General features: G+C 36.5%; 1 long non-coding RNA gene across 1 annotated transcript; it reads left to right on the top strand.

Annotated features, from left to right (window-relative positions):
- Positions 1–747: 747 nt before the first annotated feature.
- LOC140921547 (uncharacterized) lies at positions 748–3,582 on the top strand. Its single transcript, XR_012164019.1, has 3 exons — positions 748–887; positions 2,710–2,844; positions 3,458–3,582. It is a non-coding gene; the product is annotated as an uncharacterized lncRNA (long non-coding RNA).
- The last annotated feature ends 2,418 nt before the right edge of the window (positions 3,583–6,000 follow it).

Raw genomic sequence — 6,000 nt, 5'->3', positions numbered from 1 at the left:
AGTCGGTTCAAAGCTCGCGAAAGCCAAAATAATAATTCTTTCTTCCTCGAATAAGTTAAAGAATAAATCAAAGAAGTAGAAGTGATCTCGAGATGTCTCGAACCAATTCAGCTCTCACTTCGTCAAATAGCCGAATAAATTAGCCAAAAACCTACATACTTTGCGTGCCCAATCTTGTCCCAAAAGTATCAACTTTGAACATTCCTGAGCGTCGCGAAAACTTTACTTCTCGCTCCGCCGAAGTAATAAGGAGCAATGTTTAACTGCAAATCAAACAAGAGAACTAGTGTTTGATAACATAACAAACACACAATAAAAAAATTGAGGTGCATATCAAGCACGAGGAGCAGTGTTTCATTACATATCAAACAAGAAGGAAAGAGTTGAGAACACATCGATTTGAATCATGACTGAATGACACTAGACATTTCTAAGACTGTGATAAGTTTATGTCGCGTTTTGATTACTGGATATTTTATGAAAAGAGAAAACAAAGTTTTTGAATTTACATTTTTTTGACGAGCAGCTTACTAGTTAAGATCAGTGGTTATGACCATTAATTAATAAATATTTATTTGGGATTCGATGCTTACTAATTTAGAACTATAACTTTGTAATTAGTGACCGGTCCGCACCAAGAAAGCTTTCAACAAGAAACTTCTTTTTGACACAAATATTGGCCCAGTTGACCAATGGTCAGTAGCCACTAATATAAATAATTTCACTCGTCATACAATTTCAGTTTTCTTTATATTTAAATGTTGAGTTATATTTCAGTTAACCTGCCTTATTGCATTACATTACAGATGCTTGACAGCAAACCATACGACACTTCTGTTGACTGGTGGTCAATAGGTGTAATACTATATAGACTGCTGGTTGGCGAGGTTTGTAAGCCAATTTGGCTTTTATATATCTTCGTTGCTGAAAATCGAAGTTGGTGAAGACATCTTTAAACAACTAATTTATAAACGATTATCCGTAAATATCACATGCTTTTTCCATTGACTGAGAAAGGCGTTTACTGCTACTACACCACTACTACATGTAGTACTAGTACTACTACTACTACTACTACTACTACTACTACTACTACTACTACTACTACTACTACTACTACTACTACTACTACTACTACTACTACTACTACTACTACTACTACTACTACTACTACTACTACTACTACTACTACTACTAATACTTCTACTACTACTACTACTACTACTACTACTACTACTACTACTACTACTACTACTACTACTACTACTACTACTACTACTACTACTACTACTTCTACTACTACTACTACTACTACTACTACTACTACTACTACTACTACTACTACTACTACTACTACTACTACTTCTACTACTACTACTACTACTACTACTACTACTACTACTACTACTACTACTACTACTACTACTGCTGCTGCTGCTGCTACTACTGCTGCTGCTGCTGTTGCTGCTACTACTACTACTACTACTACTACTGCTGCTACTGCTACTGCTACTGCTGTGCTGCTTATAATAATATTTGTATACGTAGTACAGTTTACAATTTATTTCGATAAAAACGCCTAATTTCGATTAAAAATTCCGTTTCAATTAAAAAGAGTTATTTGAATTAAAAACATTTCATTTCATTTCATTTGAATTAAAAAAAATCACTTTAATTTTTGTTTTTAAAACCTATTTTCTAAAGTAAACGTAAACGTATTCTAACTAAAAAAAGGAAAATATAATAACGTGCTCAATTGTCTTTTCTAATATTCGAGAGTCAGTTTTCAATATCTAAATCCATGTCTGACAGTTCTAAATAGACTCTACTAGTACTCCCAATCCTCTTAAACAAAGTAAAGCTGGTCTTAGCAGGGCAAATGACACTTCGGCCCGGATCCATGACATGGTAGTCATATAGCTTTCGCCCTTCTTTGTAGTAACTAGCTCGGCAAGCCTACTATGGTATCGTTTACATTCCACTACCATTCCACCTTCCGTGCTGAAAAACGTTATGGCGTAAATGTAGCTTGCTCTACTTCTAATCGATTCTAACACTCGGCTAGCCTAGTGGCGCTTCTTCTCTGTTTTTGTGTTGCCTAAATATCTGGTCTGGATCAGCTAGCAGCTATATCCAGAAGCGCATCCGGGGTGGTGTTGGCTCCCCTATTCAACTCTTCTCCTGTGATGTCTTGCATAACTGGTTCGACTTCAACGTCTTTACACACCATGCTAAGCAGTTCAGCCTGCAGGTCCGTCCCTGAATTTATCATAATGGCCATTGCCTTGGATGACAAATCAGCGACATTTGCATATCATAGCGTGATCCACATTGAAAATGTCCCCGCCAACAAAAAAAAGAGGGAGTATCAGGAACTTCCCACTCGTACCTTAGCTTCACAACATCTTGAAACTCACTCTTGTTTACATCAAAATTATAATTTAAAGTTATAATAAAAAGTTGTAAGCATAAGTTTATAATAATAATAATAATAATAATAATAATAATAATAATAATAATAAGCTATAATAATAATAATTTTAATAACAACAATGCATGCAACAATGCAATGTAACAAATCACAATGCTGATGTCTTCGTTGTAAGTTGCTTTTAAAAATGGTCTTTCTATATAAGTAAGCTGTTTATAGCACAGGCTGATAATACAGAAGATTTACAAAAAAACTGTGTTTTTGTTTTGATACATTAGTATCCCTTTGATTGTGACGATGAGGATGACTTAGACTCGTACGAAGAAGAAAAACAAATTGTGGCTGAGATATTGCACAGCCCTGTTTATTACCCCGACCATCTCTCTACTCAGGCAGAGGACTGTATAACTCAGGTTAGTAACAAAGTTAACTAGAAATACGTTATCGCAAAAACCTTGCACTTATTTCTTTGTAGCTTCTGGTCCAAATTGCTTCGATGTTCTCTGTAATATACTTTTATGGTCCAAATTAATCGACAAAAGCATTTCTTGATCGCCAAAACGGCCGCTAAGATAATCAAAACAACGCCGACCAAGTTTCTTGTTTGATGACGTTAATGCATTGCGGGTAGCCAGAAAAATATACAGTAAAACATGGAAATATGGGCCACACTGGTTTGCAGGTCGCTATGACCCACGTGCAAGCTGCACGATGCGCGCGCAACAAAATTATAACCCGTGCTTTCGCGCGGGTGCCTTTGGTGCTACGCTAAGAGAGGAACAACCTTATTTCAAGTTGGTACCTACTTAAATTAATGGAATTCACTTTACTGTTATTATATCAAACATATTTCAAAGAGTTCAAAGACAACCAAAAGAGTTCACTGTAAGAGTTGACGATTTCGAGGCTTGATAATTGAAACCTACCCTTTCCTTTTCTTAAGTAACAACAGAGACCTACAAGAGTTTTATTTAAGGATCCTGATATCTATATCATATCTATATATTTTCTGGTCATTTGTTACAGCTATTGGAACGTACACCGCAATATAGACTGGGATACAAGAAGAGATATTTCCCTTGCCTCAGGAACAATTCATTTTTGGTTAATACCCCATGGGAAGAAGTGGAGCAAAGGAGGATGAAGTCCCCTTACAAGCTAGAGCCTGTAATCAGTGTAAGCTATGTTGGTACCATATAAAAAATACTAAGATATTTAAGTTAATCTTATCATTGGTTTCAATTAAAAACGTCACGCTTGTGGCCATTTATCCCAAACAGTTGAGATTCTTGCTCGGATCATCTCTTCAGCAAACCAGTGCGCCACCATGTGGAGCTCTCGATCGTTTTCGTAAATTCGGTTTGGGAAGACTCGCAATAAAATGTCATTATCATTATCATCGTCGCCGTCATCATCATGATTATCAATTGTCATTATTATTATCATCGTCATTATCATTATTGTTAATGTCAACGTAATTATCAGCAGACGAAGAAGTAGAAAAGTAATGGTTGTGGTAGTGGTAACGGTAGTGGCAGTGGTAGTGTTAGTAGTAGTGGTAGTAGTAATGGTAGTGGCAGTGGCGGTGGTAGTGGTAGTGGAAGTGCAAGTAGTAGTAGTAGTTGTAGTGGTGTGGGTAGTGGTAGTGGCAGTGGTAGTGGTGGTAGTGGTAGTGGTAGTGGTGGTGGTGGTGGTGGTGGGCAGTGGTAGTTGTAGTGGTCGTGGTTGTGGTAGTGGAAGTAACAGTATAGTAATAAATTGCTTTATTTGCATGACCGCATCATTGTACAGTATTACAAAAGCATGCCTATTACAATCAAAATATAAAACAAAGAACACAATAAACTAAAAAATTCAGCTACATTACTAACAATGAATCACGTATTTTTATACAGGAGGAAATAAACTTCATAACTAACTTATTTACATGAAGTTCCTCCGAATTCATTATAAGTAGTAGTAGTAGTAGGTAGTAGTAGACTGTAGTGGTGTGACAGTGGTAGTTGTAGTGGTCGTCGTAGTAGTAGTACTAGTATTGGTAGTGGTTGGGCAACTATTAGTGTTGTGGTAGCGTATATTTTCCGGATTCTGATTACCATAAGTCTCCCTTCCTCCAGTGGTCTTTTTAGTGAGGATCAACCACTGACCTTTTTCTCTTGTTTCAGGCCAGCTGCTCTACTTCGTCCCAGTCTAGAACATGTTCTAGAGAATCGTTACCATCAATCGACAGAGTGGACTGACTTCAATAAAATGTATGGAGGGTTAAAATTAGCTTAGATGCTTTAATCTGTTATGATCTTTTCATTATTTAAATTGACTGGTTTGATTTTGTTTTGTTTAACTCATCAAAAGCATAACATAATCAAGATGAAACAAACTTTTTTGTCATCAGCTAGCTTCCTGAGTCCTCGCACATATATTGCACGATCTACCAACTTTTTCTTCCTTTCTCGACGAAGGCCACAAACCTTCATAAAAATTTTGATCGGGAAAGAGGAATCCAACTAACCTATCATGAGTATTTTATCAGTTGACGCTACAGTTACGGTAAAACCTGAATAAAGCAGATCTCTTTTTTTTAAAGGCGAGGGTTTCAAGTAAAGGAGCTAAGTTTGTTCGTATTCTCTGGAGTTTGTACTCCTTTTGCTGTTTAGCCTTTCTGCTTATTTCACGTTAAAAGTCTTTACAGAGATTAAGATTCACGTTTACGCCAAACAGCAGCTGTGAATTTGTACCACGTGACCCCTTATTTCCGTTTCCCCACTCTTTATTGTTTCTACCCAAAAATAAGTAGTTTTATGCCAGTTTTAACTATAGGAATCGTTCGGGACTGTTTTTGTCTGCTTATTTTCTATTCTGAGAAATTCTCAACTTGAATCTGACGTTTTCCGTTTGGCGTAAACGTGAATCTTAATCTCTCTTGTCATATTTACGCCAAACGACAAACGTGAATTTCTACCACGTGACCAAGTTTTCCCTTTAAATTACGCTTACTGTTTGCTACTTCAACATAAAAATAAGAAGTTTCGCGCTAGTGTTATCCAACTTGAATCTGACCGTTGCTGTTCGATGTAAACGAGACCCTTAATCTCTCTAATAGCTCGCAAGAAGATTAATTACCACACATAGACAAACATATTACATTTATTCAACAATAGCTTTTTTGTTTAAACATTCTGATTTTGATTCTGAAGTCTCTGTCTCTTTTTTTCTTTTCAGGTTCTGGATAACAATGCTTATGTTGCGAGTAGACTTCATGCGACAGGAAAGAGAGGAATTGGTTACTGTACGCCTTATCATTGCCGACGACAGTCAGCCGGTCATTTTCACTGTAAAACTGTCCTCCATTAGTTAAAAACTTCCATACGTTGTAAAGGTTTTAAGGCCTTCGTTCAATTTTAATTATCAGTAGTCTTTAGTCATTATGTCAGTTTATTAGGTCTCAAGTCACTTTTAGTTGTTTTTATTTCCTGAAAACATGTCCCGCCAAGATTAGCGTAGCTACCCGCGGGCATGTTAGAATTGTTCTTCAACCTTACAAACCAAATAAAATGTATGTAATAACTACA

This window comes from Porites lutea, chromosome 12 (genome assembly GCF_958299795.1).
Source record: "Porites lutea chromosome 12, jaPorLute2.1, whole genome shotgun sequence".
NCBI classification, from domain to species: Eukaryota; Metazoa; Cnidaria; class Anthozoa; order Scleractinia; family Poritidae; genus Porites; species Porites lutea.
The sequence above is the reverse complement of the archived record's forward strand: the minus strand, read 5'-3'. Positions and strand labels throughout refer to the sequence as shown.